The sequence below is a fragment of the Triticum urartu genome, chromosome 2A (genome assembly GCF_056163025.1).
Source record: "Triticum urartu cultivar PI428250 chromosome 2A, HENAU_Tu73, whole genome shotgun sequence".
Classification (NCBI taxonomy): Eukaryota; Viridiplantae; Streptophyta; class Magnoliopsida; order Poales; family Poaceae; genus Triticum; species Triticum urartu.
Window position 1 is genome coordinate 499,899,647 of NC_141874.1, and position 19,085 is coordinate 499,918,731.

A 19,085-nucleotide genomic window follows, 5' to 3' on the forward strand; every position below is an offset into this window, starting at 1 on the left:
CCTAATGATGTGATCCCGTTAATCAAATAACAACTCTTTTGTTTATGGTTAGGAAACATAACCATCTTCGATTAACGAGCTAGTCAAGTAGAGGCATACTAGTGACACTCTGTTTGTCTATGTATTCACACATGTATTATGTTTCCGGTTAATACAATTCTAGCATGAATAATAAACATTTATCATGATATAAGGAAATAAATAATAACTTTATTATTGCCTCTAGGGCATATTTCCTTCAGTCTCCCACTTGCACTAGAGTCAATAATCTAGTTCACATTGCCATGTGATTCAACACTAAGAGTTCACATCACCATGTGATTAACACCCATAGTTCACATCGTCATGTGACCTATACCCAAAGGGTTTACTAGAGTCAATAATCTAGTTCACATCATTTATGTGATTAACACCCAAAGAGTACTAAGGTGTGATCATGTTTTGCTTGTGAGATAATTTTAGTCAACGGGTCTGTCACATACAGATCCATAAGTATTTTGCGAATTCTATGTCTACAATGCTCTGCATGGAGCTACTCTAGCTAATTGCTCCCACTTTCAATATGTATCTAGATCGAGACTTAGAGTCATCCAGATCTGTGTCAAAACTTGCATCGACGTAACTTTTTACGACGAACCTTTTGTCACCTCCATAATCGAGAAATATTTCCTTATTCCACTAAGGATAATTTTGACCAATGTCCAGTGATCTACTCTTAGATCACTATTGTACTCCCTTGCTTAACACAGTGTAGGGTATACAATAGATCTGGTACACATCATGGCATACTTTATAGAACCTATGGCTGAGGCATAGGGAATGACTTTCATTCTCTTTCTATCTTCTGCCGTGGTCGGGCTTTGAGTCTTACTCAATTTCATACCTTGTAACACAGCCAAGAACTCTTTTTTTTGACTGTTCCATTTTTGAACTACTTCAAAATATTGTCAAGGTATGTACTCATTGAAAAAAACTTATCAAGCGTCTTGATCTATCTCTATAGATTTTGATGCTTAATATGTAAGCAGCTTCACCGAGGTCTTTCTTTGAAAAACTTCTTTAAAAACACTCCTTTATGCTTTGCAGAATAATTCTACATTATTTCCGATCAACAATATGTCATTCACATATACTCATCAGAAATGCTGTAGTGCTCCCACTCACTTTCTTGTAAATACAGGCTTCACCGTAAGTCTGTATAAAACTATATGCTTTGATCATACTATCAAAGCGTTTATTCCAACTCCGAGAGGCTTTCACCAGTCCATAAATGGATTGCTGGAGCTTGCACACTTTGTTAGCTCCTTTTGGATTGACAATACCTTCCGGCTGCATCATATACAACTCTTCTTCCAGAAATCCATTCAGGAATGCAGTTTTGACATCCATTTGCTGGATTTCATAAAATGCGGCAATTGCTAACATGATTCGGACAGACTTAAGCATAGATACGAGTGAGAAACTCTCATCATAGTCAACACCTTGAACTTGTCGAAAACCTTTTTGCGACAATTCTAGCTTTGTAGATAGTAACACTACTATCAGCGTCCGTCTTCCTCTTGAAGATCCATTTAATCTCAATGGCTCGCCGATCATTGGGCAAGTCAATCAAAGTCCATACTTTGTTCTCATACATGGATCTCATCTCAGATTTCATGGCCTCAAGCCATTTCGCGGAATCTAGGCTCATTATCGCTTCCTCATAGTTCGCAAGTTCGTCATGGTCTAGTAACATGACTTCCAAAACAGGATTATCGTACCACTTTGGTGCGGATCTCACTCTGGTTTACCTACGAGATTCGGTATTAACTTGATCTGAAGTTACATGATCATCATCATTAGTCTTCCTCACTAATTGGTGTAGTAGTCACAGGAACAGATTTCTTGTGATGAACTAATTTTCAATAAGGGAGAAGGTACAATTACCTTATCAAGTTCTACTTTCCTCCCACTCACTTCTTTCAAGAGAAACTCCTTCTCTAGAAAGGATCCATTCTTAGCAACGAATGTCTTGCCTTCGGATCTGTGATAGAAGGTGTACCCAATAGTCTCCTTTGGGTATCCTATGAAGACATATTTCTCCGATTTGGGTTTGAGCTTATCAGGATGAAACTTTTTCATATAAGCATCACAATCCCAAACTTTAAGAAACGACAACTTTGGTTTCTTGCCAAACCACAGTTCAGATTGTGTCGTCTCAACGGACTTAGATGGTGCCCTTTTAAACGTGAATGCAGCTGTCTTTAATGCATAACCCCAAAACGATAGTGGTAGATCGGTAAGAGACATCATAGATCGCACCATATCTAATAAAGTACGGTTATGATGTTCGGACACACCATTATGCTGTGGTGTTCCAGCTGGCGTGAGTAGTGAAACTATTTAACATTGTTTTAACTGAAGGCCAGACTCGTAACTCAAATATTTTACCTTTGCGATCATATCGTAGAAACTTTTATTTTCTTGTTACGATGATTCTCCACTTCACTCTGAAATTCTTTGAACTTTTCAAATATTTCAGACTTGTGTTTCATTAAGTAGATATACCCATATCTGCTCAAATCATCTGTGAAGGTCAGAAAATAATGATACCCGCCACGAGCCTTAACACTCATCGGATCTCATACATCAGTATGTATTATTTCCAATAAGTCAGTTGCTCGCTCCATAGTTCCGGAGAACGGCGCTTTAGTCATCTTGCCCATGAGGCATGGTTCGCAAGCATCAACTGATTCATAATCAAGTGATTCCAAAAACCCATTAGCATGGAGTTTCTTCATGCGCTTTACACCAATATGACCTAAACGGCAGTGCCACAAATAAGTTGCACTATCATTATTAACTTTGCATCTTTTGGTTTCAATATTATGATTATGTGTAACACTACGATCGAGATCCAACGAACTATTTTCATTGGGTGTGTAACCATATAAGGTTTTATTCATGTAAACAGAACAACAATTTATTCTCTTACTTAAATGAATAACTGTATTACAATAAACATGATCAAATCATATTCATGCTCAACGCAAACACCAAATAACACTTATTCAGGTTCAACACTAATCCCGAAAGTATAGGGAGTGTGCGATGATGATCATATCAATCTTGGAACCACTTCCAACACACATCGTCACTTCACCCTTAACTAGTCTCTGTTTATTGTGCAACTCCCGTTTCGAGTTACTAATCTTAGCAACTGAACTAGTATCAAATACTGAGGGGTTGCTATAAACACTAGTAAAGTACACGTCAATAACATGTATATCAAATATACTTATGTTCACTTTGCCATCCTTCTTATCTGCCAATCACTTGGGGTAGTTCTGCTTCCAGTGACCAGTCCCTTTGCAGTAGAAACACTTAGTCTCAGGCTTAGGACCAGACTTGGGCTTCTTCACTTGAGCAGCAACTTGCTTGCTGTTCTTCTTGAAGTTCCCCTTCTTCCCTCTGCCCTTTTCTTGAAACTAGTGGTCTTGTCTACCATCAACACTTGATGTTTTTCTCGATTTCTACCTTCGTCAATTTCCGCATTATGAAGAGCCTGGGAATCGTTTCCGTTATCCCTTGCATATCATAGTTCATCACGAAGTTCTACTAACTTGGTGATGGTGACTAGAGAATTCTGTCGATCACTATCTTATCTGGAAGATTAACTCCCACTTGATTCAAGCGATTGTAGTACTCAGACAATCCGAGCACATGCTCACTAGTTGAGCGATTCTCCTCCATCTTTTAGCTATAGAACTTGTTGGAGACTTCATATCTCTCAACTCGGGTATTTGCTTGAAATATTAACTTCAACTGCTGGAACATCTCATATGCTCCATGACATTCAAAACGTCTTTGAAGTCCCGATTCTAAGCCATTAAGCATGGTGCACTAAACTATCAAGTAGTCATCATATTGAGCTAGCCAAACGTTCATAACGTCTGCATATGCTCCTGCAATAGGTCCGTCACCTAGCGGTGCATCAAGGACATAATTCTTCTGTGCAGCAATGAGGATAAACCTCAGATCACGGATCCAATCCGCATCATTGCTACTAACATCTTTCAACACAATTTTCTCTAGGAACATATCAAAATAAACACAGGGAAGCAACAACGCGAGCTATTGATCTACAACATAATTTGCAAAACACTACCAGGACTAAGTTCATGATAAATTTAAGTTCAATTAATCATATTACTTAAGAACTCCCACTTAGATAGACATCCCTCTAATCCTCTAAGTGATTACGTGATCCAAATCAACTAAACCATGTCCGATCATCACGTGAGATGGAGTAGTTTCATTGGTGAACATCGCTATGTTGATCATATCTGCTATATGATTCACGCTCGACCTTTCGGTCTCCGTGTTCCGAGGCCATATCTGTATATGCTTGGCTCGTCGAGTATAACCTGAGTATTCTACGTGTGCAACTGTTTTGCACCCGTTGTATTTGAACGTAGAGCCTATCACACCCGATCATCACGTGGTGTCTCAGCACGAAGAACTTTCGCAACAGTGCATACTCAGGGAGAACACTTCTTGATAATTAGTGAGAGATCATCTTATAATGCTACCGTCAATCAAAGCAAGATAAGATGCATAAAAGATAAACATCACATGCAATCAATATAAGTGATATGATATGGCCACCATCATCTTGTGCTTGTGATCTCCATCTTCGAAGCACCGTCATGATCACCATCGTCACCGGCGCGACACCTTGATCTCCATCGTAGCATCGTTGTCGTCTCGCCAATCTTATGCTTCCACGACTATCGCTACCGCTTAGTGATAAAGTAAAGCATTACAGCGCGATTGCATACAATAAAGCGACAACCATATGGCTCCTGCCAGTTGCCGATAACTCGGTTACAAAACATGATCATCTCATACAATAAAATTTAGTATCATGTCTTGACAATATCACATCACAACATGCCCTGCAAAAACAAGTTAGACGTCCTCTACTTTGTTGTTGCAAGTTTTACGTGGCTGCTACGGGCTTAAGCAAGAACCAATCTTACCTACGCATCAAAACCACAACGATAGTTTGTCAAGTTGGTGCTGTTTTAACCTTTGCAAGGACCGGGCGTAGCCACACTCGGTTCAACTAAAGTTGGAGAAACTGTCACCCGCAAGCCACCTATGTGCAAAGCACGTCGGGAGAACCGGTCTCGCGTAAGCGTATGCATAATGTCGGTCCGGGCCGCTTCGTCCAACAATACCGCCGAACCAAAGTATGACATGCTGGTAAGCAGTATGACTTATATCGCCCATAACTCACTTGTGTTCTACTCGTGCAAATAACATCAACACATAAAACCTAGGCTCTGATACCACTGTTGGGGAACGTAGTAATTTCAAAATTTTCCTACGCACACGCAAGATCATGGTGATGCATAGCAACGAGAGGAGAGAGTGTGATCTACGTACCCTTGTAGACCGACAGCAGAAGCGTTAGCACAACGCGGTTGATGTAGTCGTACGTCTTCACGGCCCGACCGATCAAGCACCAAAACTACGGCACCTCCGAGTTTTAGCACACGTTCAGCTCGATGACGATCCCCGGCCTCCGATCCAGCAAAGTGTCGGGGAAGAGTTCCGTCGGCACGACGGCGTGGTGACGATCTTGATGTACTACCGTCGCAGGGCTTCTCCTAAGCACCGCTACAATATTATCAAGGATTATGGTGGAAGGGGGCACCGCACACGGCTAAGAATATGATCATGTGGATCAACTTGTGTGTCTAGGGGTGCCCCCTGCCCCCGTATATAAAGGATCAAGGGGGGGCGGCCGGCCAGGAGGAGGGCGCGCCAGGAGGAGTCCTACTCCCACTGGGAGTAGGATTCCCCCCTTTCCTAGTTGGAATAGGATTCGGGAAGGGGGGAAGAGGAGAGAGAGAAGGAGGGGGGGCGCCGCCCCCCTCTCCTTGTCCTATTCGGACTAGGGGGGGAGGGGCGCGCGGCCCAGCCCTGGCCACCTCTCCTCTCTTCCACTAAAGCCCACTAAGGCCCATATACCTCCCGGGGGGTTCCGGTAACCTCCCGGTACTCCGGTAAAATCCCAATTTCACCCGGAACACTTCCGATATCCAAATATAGGCTTCCAATATATCAATCTTTATGTCTCGACCATTTCGAGACTCCTCGTCATGTCCGTGATCACATCCGGGACTCCGAACAAACTTCGGTACATCAAAATGCATAAACTCATAATATAACTGTCATCGAAACCTTAAGCGTGCGGACCCTGCGGGTTCGAGAACAATGTAGACATGACCGAGACACGTCTCCGGTCAATAACCAATAGCATAACCTGGATGCTCATATTTGCTCCTACATATTCTACGAAGATCTTTTATCGGTCAGACCGCATAACAACATACTTTGTTCCCTTTGTCATCGGTATGTTACTTGCCCGAGATTCGATCGTCGGTATCTCAATACCTAGTTCAATCTCGTTACCGGCAAGTCTCTTTACTCGTTCCGTAATACATCATCTCACAACTAACTCATTAGTTGCAATGCTTGCAAGGCTTATGTGATGTGCATTACTGAGAGGGCCTAGAGATACCTCTCCGACAATCGGAGTGACAAATCCTAATCTCGAAATACGCCAACCCAACATGTACCTTTGGAGACACCTGTAGAGCACCTTTATAATCACCCATTTACATTGTGACGTTTGGTAGCACACAAAGTGTTCCTCCGGCAAACGGGAGTTGCATAATCTCATAGTCATAGGAACATGTATAAGTCATGAAGAAAGCAATAGCAACATACTAAACAATCGGGTGCTAAGCTAATGGAATGGGTCATGTCAATCAGATCATTCACCTAATGATGTGATCCCGTTAATCAAATAACAACTCTTTTGTTTATGGTTAGGAAACATAACCATCTTCGATTAACGAGCTAGTCAAGTAGAGGCATACTAGTGACACTCTGTTTGTCTATGTATTCACACATGTATTATGTTTCCGGTTAATACAATTCTAGCATGAATAATAAACATTTATCATGATATAAGGAAATAAATAATAACTTTATTATTGCCTCTAGGGCATATTTCCTTCAATTTACCATTGTATTGGGTGTGTTGGGGACACAAGAGACTCTTTGTTATTTGGTTGCAGGGTTGTTTGAGAGAGACCATCTTCAACCTACGCCTCCCACGGATTGATAAACCTTAGGTCATCCACTGGAGGGAAATTTTCTACTGTCCTACAAACCTGTGCACTTGGAGGCCCAACAACGTCTACAAGAAGAAAGGTTGCGTAGTAGACATCATTCTCCAAGATCCTCGGCAGTCACCTTGGCCCAACCAAAGGCCTTAGAATGGGCAAGTTCCATTCCAACGGCAAGGACCGAGCCAAGCTTGATGACTGGTTCTGATCCCCCACCCTAGATCAGCTCGAGGATCTCACTTTTGATGATGGGCATATGCGATCGCTGCCAACGTCCGCACTCCGCCTCGCGCCCATGCTGCGTGTCGCCAAGTTCAGGAACTGCCATCCCCCCTTAATGACGCACCCGCTCTTACTCTACCACGACTGAAGCACCTCGAGCTCCTCGCTGTCTGCCTCTCAAACAGTGACATGGAGCGCCTGCTCCTTGGATGTACTGCACTCGAGTACCTTCATCTTCAGGCGATCAATGGGTTGAGTACCTTCCAAATCACCTCCATGACTCTCCGGACTATTTATGTGTGTTGCTGGGGCGGCAGGAAGACATCACAAGATGTGTACCATGGTATGGTCATTGAGGACACACCTGCACTTGAGAGATTACTTGTAGTTGATCAAGAAGGTCCAACAAGAATCAATGTCATTTCTGTGCCGAAATTGACAGTGGTGGGCTACTCGTCTCACAAATACTCTGAACTTATTATTGGATCCACACCTGTTCAGGTACAATAGCTTCCTTCTACCTCTCCTTCTACAAATTAACATTATTTCTAATTTTGAAGATGTTTGTTCGTCTGTCATTCAGAAATTGATTCCGACAAGCTTGACCCCGAAACTGCGCACAGTGAAGGTCTTGGCACTAGAATCTATCGGCCCCAACCTGGAGCAAGCTGTCAGTTTCCTGAGATGTTTTTTGTGCCTGGAGAAGCTATATATCGAGGTGATGTTCCTTTCCTGTTAAATGTTAACCATAAGGGAGTTCAATTTTTCTTAGGGAACTTTTCATCCACTCCAACCTCTTGTGAAGAAGGCTACATTTTTCTAGAATGTAATCAAATGCCCATGTTAATCATGTCAGATCGAAGATGGCATGCTAGTGCATTTTACAAATCCTGCAAACCCAATAGGCATGTAGTAATGTTCAAAATTGCATGTAGGCACTAACATGTTTTATTCTTTTGCAGATAAGATTAGGCCCAGTGGTGGATATTGTGATACAATATAACAATCATGTCGAATGCCTAGATCTGCATCTCTCAGAAATTACTTTGAACTCCTACCGAGGAACCTTACAGGAGATTATATTCGCTAGGTTCTTTGTTCTGAGAGCAAGGGTGCTGAAGGAAATGAGGTTTCCCCTACATTTATTTCGCAAAAATGATTGGTTTGTTGATCAGCGCCGGCGCCTGCGGCAGAATGGAGTAGACTCCAAAAATGCTGAATTTCATTTCGGAATTTCAGATGACAGAGTAATCGGAAGTCATCATGTCAACCTCATACATGACTTCTCAGTGGCTGACCCCTTTGCAAAAATTGTGAGGTTTCGGAACCAGACTTAGAAGGGGCGATATTAGTTTGAACCTCTCTGATATCCATGTTCAGCGGATCAGCGCAAGCGTTTGTAGCTGATGAGCTGAATTTCATTTCTAATATCAGTTTGAACCTTGTAGCCTTCGAATTTGAGCCATATAACTCTAGAATTTGAACCTTGTAACATTTCGAGCTTTTGTGGTACAATTGTTGAAATGGCATCGTATGAGACTTGTATATTGCTAACACTATTTTGACCTTAATATGTAAAGGTCTTAGATTTCATTAACCATCTTGAATCAGTTTACCTTGTCGATCTCATAGCACACGATCTGTATAGCTAACTCAACTGCGATCTTCGACATTATTGCACATAGTTGGTTTCTTCCACCGTGTGCACTATAGAGCACATAATTACTTATCGCACTCAAGTGTCCATCATCACCCTTCTGTGTAACTTTGACCTCATCACCCACGGGTAACCTTATGATCGAAGTCATTCCACACACTTTGTTTTTACAAAGCTTTTTGCCAATAAACGCCCATGATTTGTCCCTCTTCTAGCCGGCGTGTGTCCAAACAAGCGGGGCGGGAAGCTTGCGCGGTAAACAGCGCGATAGCGTGTGAATAGGCTCACCGACGATACATTTGGCGCCTCTTTGAGCCCACGCGTGCAGGGCAGTGTTGCCAAGCGTGCACTGGAATCCTCCGCTATGAACACCGTGACAAGACGTGACGATTACAGGCCGGTCGGCCCCCATTTATTACAGCGGCCATTTAACCCTTGTGTCTCTTCAACTTTTCGATCGCGCCCCACCATTGCAAGAAGCACACCCTACACAAGAAATTCTTAGAGGGTATCCTGCGTGGCTTCAATGGCGCTCTGAGCGACTGCCGACGACGAGCAGCAGTTCACCATGCGTGATGTGGTGGACACCCACGGAAGGTTCATGGACCTCTCAGTGGTGTACACCAACGACCTGGTCTGGGTGGAGCACTCCATCCACATCACGGAGTTGTTGCTTGCCGCAGAGAAGTACAAGGTGGTCGGGTTCGACCTCGAGTACACCCGCGCTCGTGTCGGATGTCGTCCCAAGGTCGCCATCGCCCAGATGTTCGTGCACCACCACGTTCTCGTCTACCACTATTGCCTGGCCACAAGTCCTTGCAAGCATTTCGCCGGGTTTGTCAACAGCCCCCACTACATGTTCGCTACGGTGGACATCACCAACGATGTAAAGGCACTCGAGAATTCGGGCATCGCCTGCCAGAATCTTGTCGACATCCAGGGCCAATACAAGATTTGGGGGAGCAAGGAGCATGAGAAGGACTCACTGGTTCACTTCGTCGAGGCCATCATCGACCCCTACTACAGAGACATGAAGGATTCGTGCAACAAGGACAAGCATGCCCGGCACTCGGCCTGGATGGAGAAACTCGACAAAGCTCACGTCATGTACGTGGGCAAGGAGGTGTACACGAGCTACGACATGTACGGGCAGATCGTTGACATGAGGAAGTGCTCCCTTCCCCAAAACGGCCAGGGATCCAGCCGGAAGCAGAGCAATGGCAAGCGTCGTCACAACAATAAGTAGATGATTAGATCCTCGTTTCTCCTACTTTAGTATGCATGTAATTGCTTGCTTTGGTGTGTGGAAATGTTATGTGTGTAGTCACATGTGTAATTGTATGCTTAATTTGGTTATGCAATGTTGTCTTTTTAAGTATATATGTTGATGCTTTGTAGACAGAGCGTAGATGTTGTGCGGACAAAGAAAATCACATCGCACACGGACTAAACAATGTAACCCGTCGGTGATGTTTTCATCAATCACTCACAATTGTATACCAGCAATCGTTTGCTCACAACACACACGGCTTGTTAGTAGTAATCGTCTGTGTTGTTATCGGTCTTCGCACATGTTTCTGATTACACACCTGTCTGCCTCGTATCACACACATCTTGTTCATTTGAACCGTTTCCGCTCTCATGTCTCAACGCAAACGTTCATCTGAGTGAACCGCATGTCGTATATCGCACACACCTTTGATCTGGCTGACCGTTTCTTTTGTGTTGCCTAATCACAAACAATTCATCCGAGTGAACGGTATGTTGTACATCGCACACACCTTCATCTGGCTGCCCGTTTATTTTATTCCTCCTCATCGCAAACAGTTAATTTAGCTGAACCTTATGCCCTGCATCGCACACGCAATTAAAATCTGAACTGTGTTCGATGCATCCTCCATCGCAAACATTTTGCACCTTTTTTGACGTTTTTTTACACCACCGTTTGCAATTATGGCCTCGCACACAGTTTCGTCGAAGGGTCTCTGATCGTAGTGTCGCGTTAGCAGCAACCTGCAATAGTGTGTACCACACTCATTTAGCTATCCAACTGTACAATGGTACATCGGCTGACATGTAATATATCACCCCAATCGATCATTTAGGAACCAACGAAATACAATAGTCCTGATTGCCACTGTACAATCTGCATAAAGTAGAAGCAGTGATATGAAGAAAGTTCGTGAAACACAAACCTGATTGCCATTGTATCCCATGAAAATATACTTGTGATGAAAAGAAATATTTTCCATCATTATACCTGCCTCTCAAACAAAATATGATAAGTTCTAGGCCTCCTTTGGTTTGTAGGAATGTCATAGGATTTCTATAGGATAGGATTTGCATAGGAAAATTTCCTTTGAGGCCCTTTGGTTTGTAGGAATGGATTCCTATTCCTATGTAGGATAGGAATCAATCCTTCACATTTTGGAGGAAAAAAACATTAGCTAAGACTCAATGGAAAAATTCCTATCCTATGCATCAAATGACATCTTTTTCTCTATCGGAATTGAGATGCATGTCATCTCACTTCCTATGATTTTCCTATTCCTACAACATTTCTATCCTATGAACCAAAGGAGGCCTAATGAAAATGAAAGGAAGATGATATGCATACCCCACAGAGGAAAATCATCTTGATTGTAGATAAAAAGGGGAGCAACGTATTCAGCAAAATGACACAGTACAAATTAAGCCTATAAGATGAACTGAGTTTGGATCCACCATTACCGAGAGATGCATCCATCCCCATGACCCGAGTCGTAGACCAATACTTCTCTCCTTCCTCTCCTCTTTCGCCTGGATCCAAGCCGCAAAAAACAGATCCTACCAAGGCGACGGTGGCGTTTACCCGGATGGACTCGAGTTGGGATGTCTTGCACTGTGAGTCAGGGAGTCTGTAGGAAGTGGTGGCGGCGCCGCCGCAGCAATGCAGTCCTCGTCTCTAGGTCGTCGCATCCACGACATCCTCAATGCATGGAGAGGCAGCACCATCATGCATGTAGGAGCCCGTGGCGAGTAGGGAGGCCGCTAGCAGGGCGTCAAAATCGGGGGGAGAGGCCACCGACAGTGGGGTGCCAGTGGGGAGGCACGGATGCGTCGTCCTCCGAGGGTGGTGTGGCGATCCGATCATCGGCGGGCGCATGGAGGGCGCTAGGCATATCCATGAGGTGCTGGCAGCATTGGACGTGGTGACCCCGTGTCTCGAGCAGGCGGACACGGCCGAGGCCTAGGGTCCCTTCTTGATGGCCACGGATGCCATGGCGGCCATGGCAGCACACGAGCTCCATGCCCGAGCAGCTGCGATGGGTGATGGCGGCGGCATGCGAGAGGGGTGATGGTGACGGCAGCGTGCAAGCGGAATGGTGGTGGCGGCATATGAGCAGAATGGCGGCAACGGCGACGTGACCTAGGCCGTAGCAAATAGATCGAGCGGATCATTGTTGCCTGATTATTTTTTGCTACGAGTGAGGGGCCTCTTCGCCTGTTTTTTTGGGTATCCTGTGAGGTAAGCCGGCGTGGTAGATGGTGGTGGGAGGAGGGACAAAAAACTGATGAAGGTGGGAGGTTGAGATGAAAAAAACAGACGAAATGGAGACTACCAAGTTGTCCTTTAGGAGTAGAAATCAGCGCAGTTCAGATATATATGTAGTTCAAAACAGCAGCTCAGAAAATACACTTGAAGCATGTGATTTACATTTGAAAAAGAATGCAGTTGAGACACCATTGTCAATTACACCACTCTTAACTGCATCATCAGCTGCATTTTCTTTTCTTGAATACGCACAACATGCGGATCATATCATATATAGAGAAGCAACTGCATATTTATCAACTACGTTCTTGTCCATTGCATCTTTTTTGCTATCAGTTGTGTCGTTATTAACTGCATCCTTTACTCGATTTTTGCAGGATGGAAGTGTTCTCATTGGTAAAAACACCTATATGTATCTATGTCGGGCGGGGCTTTCTTATGTCTTGGTCTAAATGGTGCAACTACTAAAATAAATACAATTTCTTATTTCACCTAGTTTTCTAGTAAGTGCAAAATGCACTTTTCACTAAACAAAAAGTTGCGTTTCGACTTAGACATGAGGAAATTTCCTACGATCTTGGATTGGAAAAATCATTAGTCATATGCCTTGATTCTAAATCTCTTGGTACGACATTTTACGTTGTTATGTTGTGACTGCATCTAGGACCCGTTAGTGGGTCTTGATTATACATGACAACATGATTAAATGGACTAACATTCTACTTAAATTTTGATTACCTTTACTTTCAAAAGTATTTATTTTGGACAACACCCCCCCCTAATCTATGGAAAGGATCGATAAGGATACTTTTCCAGCTTTTGGTGCTCAACAATTAGTTTGAGTAGGTATGTTGATACTATCAAAAGGAAATTGCTACTTGTGAGCTGCGTTGGGATTTTTCCCTGAAGAGAAATGGTGAAGCAATATAGTAGCAGATAGTATTTCTCTCAGTAGAGAACCAAGGTTATCAAACCAATAGGAGTTTCACGCAAACAACTGTCGAGGGTACCTACACACACAAGAGCAAATACTTGCACCCAACACGTGCAAGGAGGTTGTCAATCCCCTTGTACTCATTAATTGTAAGGATCAGATCTGATAGTAGTAGATAGATAAATTGCAAAGTAAAATAAAAGTAAATAAATTGCAGCAAGGTATTTTTGGTTTTAGCAATATGACTAAAATAGATCCGGGGGCCATAGTTTTCACTGGAGGCACCTCTCTCATAAAAACAACATACATTGGGTAGACAAATTACTGTTGAGCAATTGATAGAAAAGTGCATAGTTATGACATTATTCATGGCATGATCATGTACATAGGCATTACATCTGTGAAAAGTAGACCGACTCCTGCTTGCATATACTACTATTACTCCACCAATCAACCACTATCCACCATGCATCTATGGTATTAAGTTCATAACAAACGAAGTAATGCTTTAAGCAAGATGACATAATGTACATAAAATAAAACCAAGCAATATGATTAAACCCCATCGTTTTTTCCTTAGTAGCAACAATACAAATACGTGTCTCACTACCCTCCTGTCACTGGGTGAGGACACCGCAAAATTGAACCTACCACTATGCACCACGTCCGCTGAAGATCGAAAAGTATTACATAGCTATAACAATCACACATAATAAAGTTAAGAAAAGACTCAATTACTTCCAATTAATAATAAATCATTTTAGGGATTTATTTACAGTCCATATTAAATCCATTTGCATAAAATGATTTTACAAACATGCATCTAATTTTTTTCCGTATGATCTCTAATAGCCCTACTACTTTTGTGCAAGTTTTAGGATTTTTAGGATTTGAATTGGTATTATTTGAACCGAGTTCAATTTCATATTCAAAACTAAAATAAGAAGAAAAGTAAAATGAATTAAAAAAAGCCAATTGGGCCGACACACTGAGCTAGCCAACCGGTCCAACCAACCAACGCACGCCACAATCCACCAAACCGCCCGAACCGGTACTAAGCCAGTGTTATAACACAACTGTCAGATCTACAAAGATCCAAGGACCAGCGTTGCACCCGCGACCTGCCACTTAGACATTGAAAGAGGGCCCACTTGTAAGGCTCGTCGCCCACCTTGCACATGAACGCGCACACGTCCACACCCACAATCGAGACCTCCTGGGCCTCTCCACGCACATAATGGCATGCAATGATATGCTTTCTCTCTCGCGCCCTCCACGGGAAGTTTCATTCTTCTCCAAGGTCGTCTAGTCTCCTGTAGCGGTTAGTTCTGGGCGGGGAAGCGCTACTGGTTTGGTGACACTGTATGTTTGCAACCTAGTAGAGAGATCGTACGCTCGATCTTCTGTTCGAGGGAGGAAAAATTCTCATGGCTGGGAGGTTGTAAATTTTAGCCGCGGGAATCTCCCGCAACGATCTTCGCCAACTCTACTTCCATTGCATTACGAGTTGGTGACAATCAGATCAAACCGTATATGCATCTTCATAGTGGTCCTGGGTGTGTAAGCAACGAAATTTTTCCCTTTTTTGTTGCTTTAGCCTACAGTGGTCGTGAAGACAAACAACTTGTCGGCGGAGCCCGACTCCATCCCGCCCTCACAGTGGATGGGCATCCCAAATTTGAGTTTCTTGCAAGTTTTCCCTGACGCGTCCATGATGTACGACTCACCATAGCTCCAAAGGCATTGGGCAACATCGGGCAATTCCGTCTCCGGGCATGCCCACACGCTGTTCGACAGGACGCTCCACCAAGACCTGGTACAATCTTTGTCCCTTTCAAACTTGCATCCGTTGATTTTTTTTGTACATACCATCATATCAAACTTGTAGGACGTTAGTTAAATTGTGATGCATATTATAGAAACAAATAATGCAAGAAATGATAAATGATGGTCAAGATTCTTTGTAATTTACCATGAAGGATACCAATTCGTCCTTGGTGTTTGAAGTTGGGAAAACATCACGCACTAAAAGAAGGTAGTGAAGCCAAGAGGTCCGGCATTCACATGGTTTGAGAGATGTTTTGTTGTGTGAGAATTGTAACACTAGCATGGGTCCACTATGTGGGACCGAGAAAAAGGGTGAGAAATATTGGGAAAACATTCACAAACTTTACCATGAGCAAAAACACTATGTGAAGCCATACCAATCTCTAACAACCATGTATCATGCTCTCTCCAACATAAATGGTCACTCATCCAAGAGGTCGTGAGCAAATTTGTTAGTTATCTCAAACAAGTTGTTGGCTAGAACCAAAGCAGCATCAGAGTTCGAACCCATGCAACTTTGGTGGAGGCTTTGTACCATCAAGTGGAGAAGAAGGCATTCACTTTTTCACTTTGTTGGATGAAATTGAATGGGAAACCCAAGTGGCAAGCCGTTCTTGAGGATATTAAAAAGTCCATGAAGAAGATGAAGAAAAATGATGTGTCTAGGTCCGCTCAATCAGTTGGATTGGATGAGGAAGAACAAGAAAATGGTGGGTTAGATATGCAAGAAACCGTGCCGAGGAGAAACCGGCAGGTGATAGGAAACAAGTGAGAGAAGGAGAGGGTAGCGGCGTGAAGGCGCGACAAACCAAATGTCCGTCACTTGGACGGGCATTTTTTCCGCCAAGGTGGTGAAGAGGAGGAAAGGTACAAGGTGTTCATCGATGTGCAAAGAGGGAAGATGGAGTTCGACCGGGAGAGTTTGACCTTGGAGAATAACAAATAGAATTGAAGAGGCAAGAGAAGGTTGCAAAATGGGAGATTGAACAAATGGCAACAATGCAAGGACTTGAGCTCAAGAGAGAGAAAGGCTTGAGAGAGAGGCGGATGAGTCGAGGATCATGTTCGAGAACATCAACCTCTTGGATGATGAAGAAAAAAAGTGGTTGGTCCGCATGAAGAAGAGGATCAATGACCGCGGCAACTAAAGTCGTTGATTCATTCGTGTATCGCTTATCTATGTATGAAACGTTGAATTATTTTGGCATGTGTTGAATTTATGATGAATTTGCGTTATGTGATGGACGTGCATGAACTTACATGAATTTAGGTATTGGGATATAAGGTTTGTTGTGAAGGAGGACAAATGACCCGCTGACCGCGGGCGTGTCCCGATGAGCCCACGAACGTATTGGGGCTCAGATATGCCAACTATGATTGTAGATGCTTTAAAAACCTTTATTCGGTCTTTTGGAGCTGTAAAACAGGATGGTGATTATCTAAGATGGAAGAAGCCCGTTGCAGCACATAAGTAGTTGCTGCAGCATTAAATCTCCACGAGGTGGGCTGCTCCTGGTGCGCTTGTCTTACTGTTCCCAGGTCTCAACCAAACAGCGAGTTAGCACCATGATTAACAGAAAAATAATCATCAGCACAGGCCCACAAACAGCTACACTGCCTGCAGACCGGTCACTCACTCTGTTGGCCCCCTGTGTTGTACGAGCGGAGCCTAGCAGCAAACATGTATATCATGAATGTGCAGACCGGTTCTGACTCCCGACACGCTCAAGGTCATCATCCGCAACCTCACCCGTAGCACTTCGGCAATGGCGGTAAGCACTATTTTCACCTCCTTACTTACTATTTCACATTTGATCCATGTTTAGATTCGATCTGCATTCTAGGGAAGTGGGGAATCGAGGTAAATCGCCATAGGACTGATCATAACATCATCATGAGTTCCTAGTAGCGATGGATTTTAGGGTTTTGATCAAGATTGAGTACAAGAATGGGGATTGGGGGTTGATCTTACCCAGTAGTTTAAAATCTTAGCCCCGATAACCCTGGAGGCGGTTGGAGCGGCGGGTGCCCATGGCCTTGTTCTTATCCTCTGGATGGACCACCATCTCGTCGTCCTCATTGGAGTCTAGATCAATTGGCAAAGTACGGTGGCCTAGCTCCAGCGCCCTGACAATCATCTCCACCACTTCTTCTTCCTCATCCGACGCCACCAAAGTCCCATTCCAGTACGTTGCGGCACGCTGGTCATGAGTCATGTACTCCCTATAGTTGGCCCACCTTGCCCTCTGTCTAGCATCACCGGAGTCGGCCTGATTCACGGCCCAGCGAAGGATGTCGACTGACATAGCACCCTTCACTGGGTCAGGAATCAGCATCTTCAACTCCTCCGTCGTCGCCTTCTTCACCACAACGCCCGCCTCCTTGTGCATGTCTTCGATGCTGCCAAAGTTCAAAGACACTTCCATGGTGTTCTCGAACTTGGTGCAATCACCGAGCAACCACCCTAGGAAGAAAGACTTCCATCCAATGCCCCAAGGGAAGGGTTGGGGTTGGGGTTGGAGTTCATGGCGATGGATAGGAGGAAGAGTGAGAGACAGAAAGGAGATAGGGTTATAAAGTGTGGTTGTGGGTTAGTAGTGATCGTCAGGGTGGGTAGATATAGGGGCTTTGGACGATCGGTTTTAGTGCTGATCAACCTTTGAACTTTGTGCTCTTCATAACGCCATGAACTTTGTGTTGTTCATAACTTAGATTGATACAGAGAAGGATGACAAGGGCAAGGAGGTGATGCCGCCCTTGGAGGTGGTGGCGCACACGGCTGAGGAGGTGCTTCCCACAGGCAACGAGGTCATCGTTGAGGAGTCCCCTGGCGGCAAGTGCCGGAACTACACGCACTACCATGAGGAGGGTGGGCCAACTCACTTCTGCAAGGTGATCCTTGCCCCGTAGCTCGAGTGCATACCAATGCCCCTAGACTTCACCTAGCACTTCTTGACCGTGCCGACGGAGTTCAAGCTGAAGACAAACACTGGCTCCTCGTGGAGGGTCACTGTGAGGTTGATGAACGGCAGGGCCACTCTCGATTAGGGTTGGGCCACCACCGCCGTCGTCCATCAGATCAAGATCGGGTACATGGTGACCTTCAAGTTGCTGACTCCCGACACGCTGAAGGTCATCGTCTTCAACGACGAAGGCATTGAAGTGGTGACAAAGTGCGGGAGGCACGACAACGCCTTCGGCGTAAATGTCTAGGACAACTCTCAGTTGCTCCAACTGGTTTAGTATCGACTATATCATACTGATTTGCTTCAAAACTGCTATGTTTAAGTGTGGTACTATGTTTAAAACTGCTTGCTATTGTTTTAAACTATGTTAATATGCTATTTTTTGTGTGTCTTTGGGTTGTCCTACAGGCCCATGTGTGCTGGTAACCTCACCACCTCACCAAAGAGGTTACAAGACAACAGATGTTGCATGAAACTAAACACCATGCCTTGTGTGTTTCGTCTAAACAAGCGGGCAACCAAACAGGCCACATTTCGTTACGCTCCATGCAAGCTAGAAGGTATGCAGCCAACCAAACTAGGTGCGGATGTTTTTTCACATGTTTTCCTCAGTCAGGCCCAATTGAAAATTGTATGCTATACAGGCAAAAGTTGCTACGAGAACCAGACACTCCCCTTGTAGCACCATGGTTAATAGAAGAAAGAAAAAAACATCAGCACAGGCCCACAAACAAATACACTGCCTGTAGACCCGTCACTC

The 19,085-nt window shown here is 44.1% G+C and overlaps 1 pseudogene; it reads left to right on the forward strand.

Moving 5' to 3' along the window:
• The first annotated feature begins 17,884 nt into the window (after positions 1-17,884).
• On the forward strand, positions 17,885-18,572 carry LOC147985621 (putative B3 domain-containing protein Os03g0621600; annotated as a pseudogene).
• Positions 18,573-19,085: the final 513 nt, after the last annotated feature.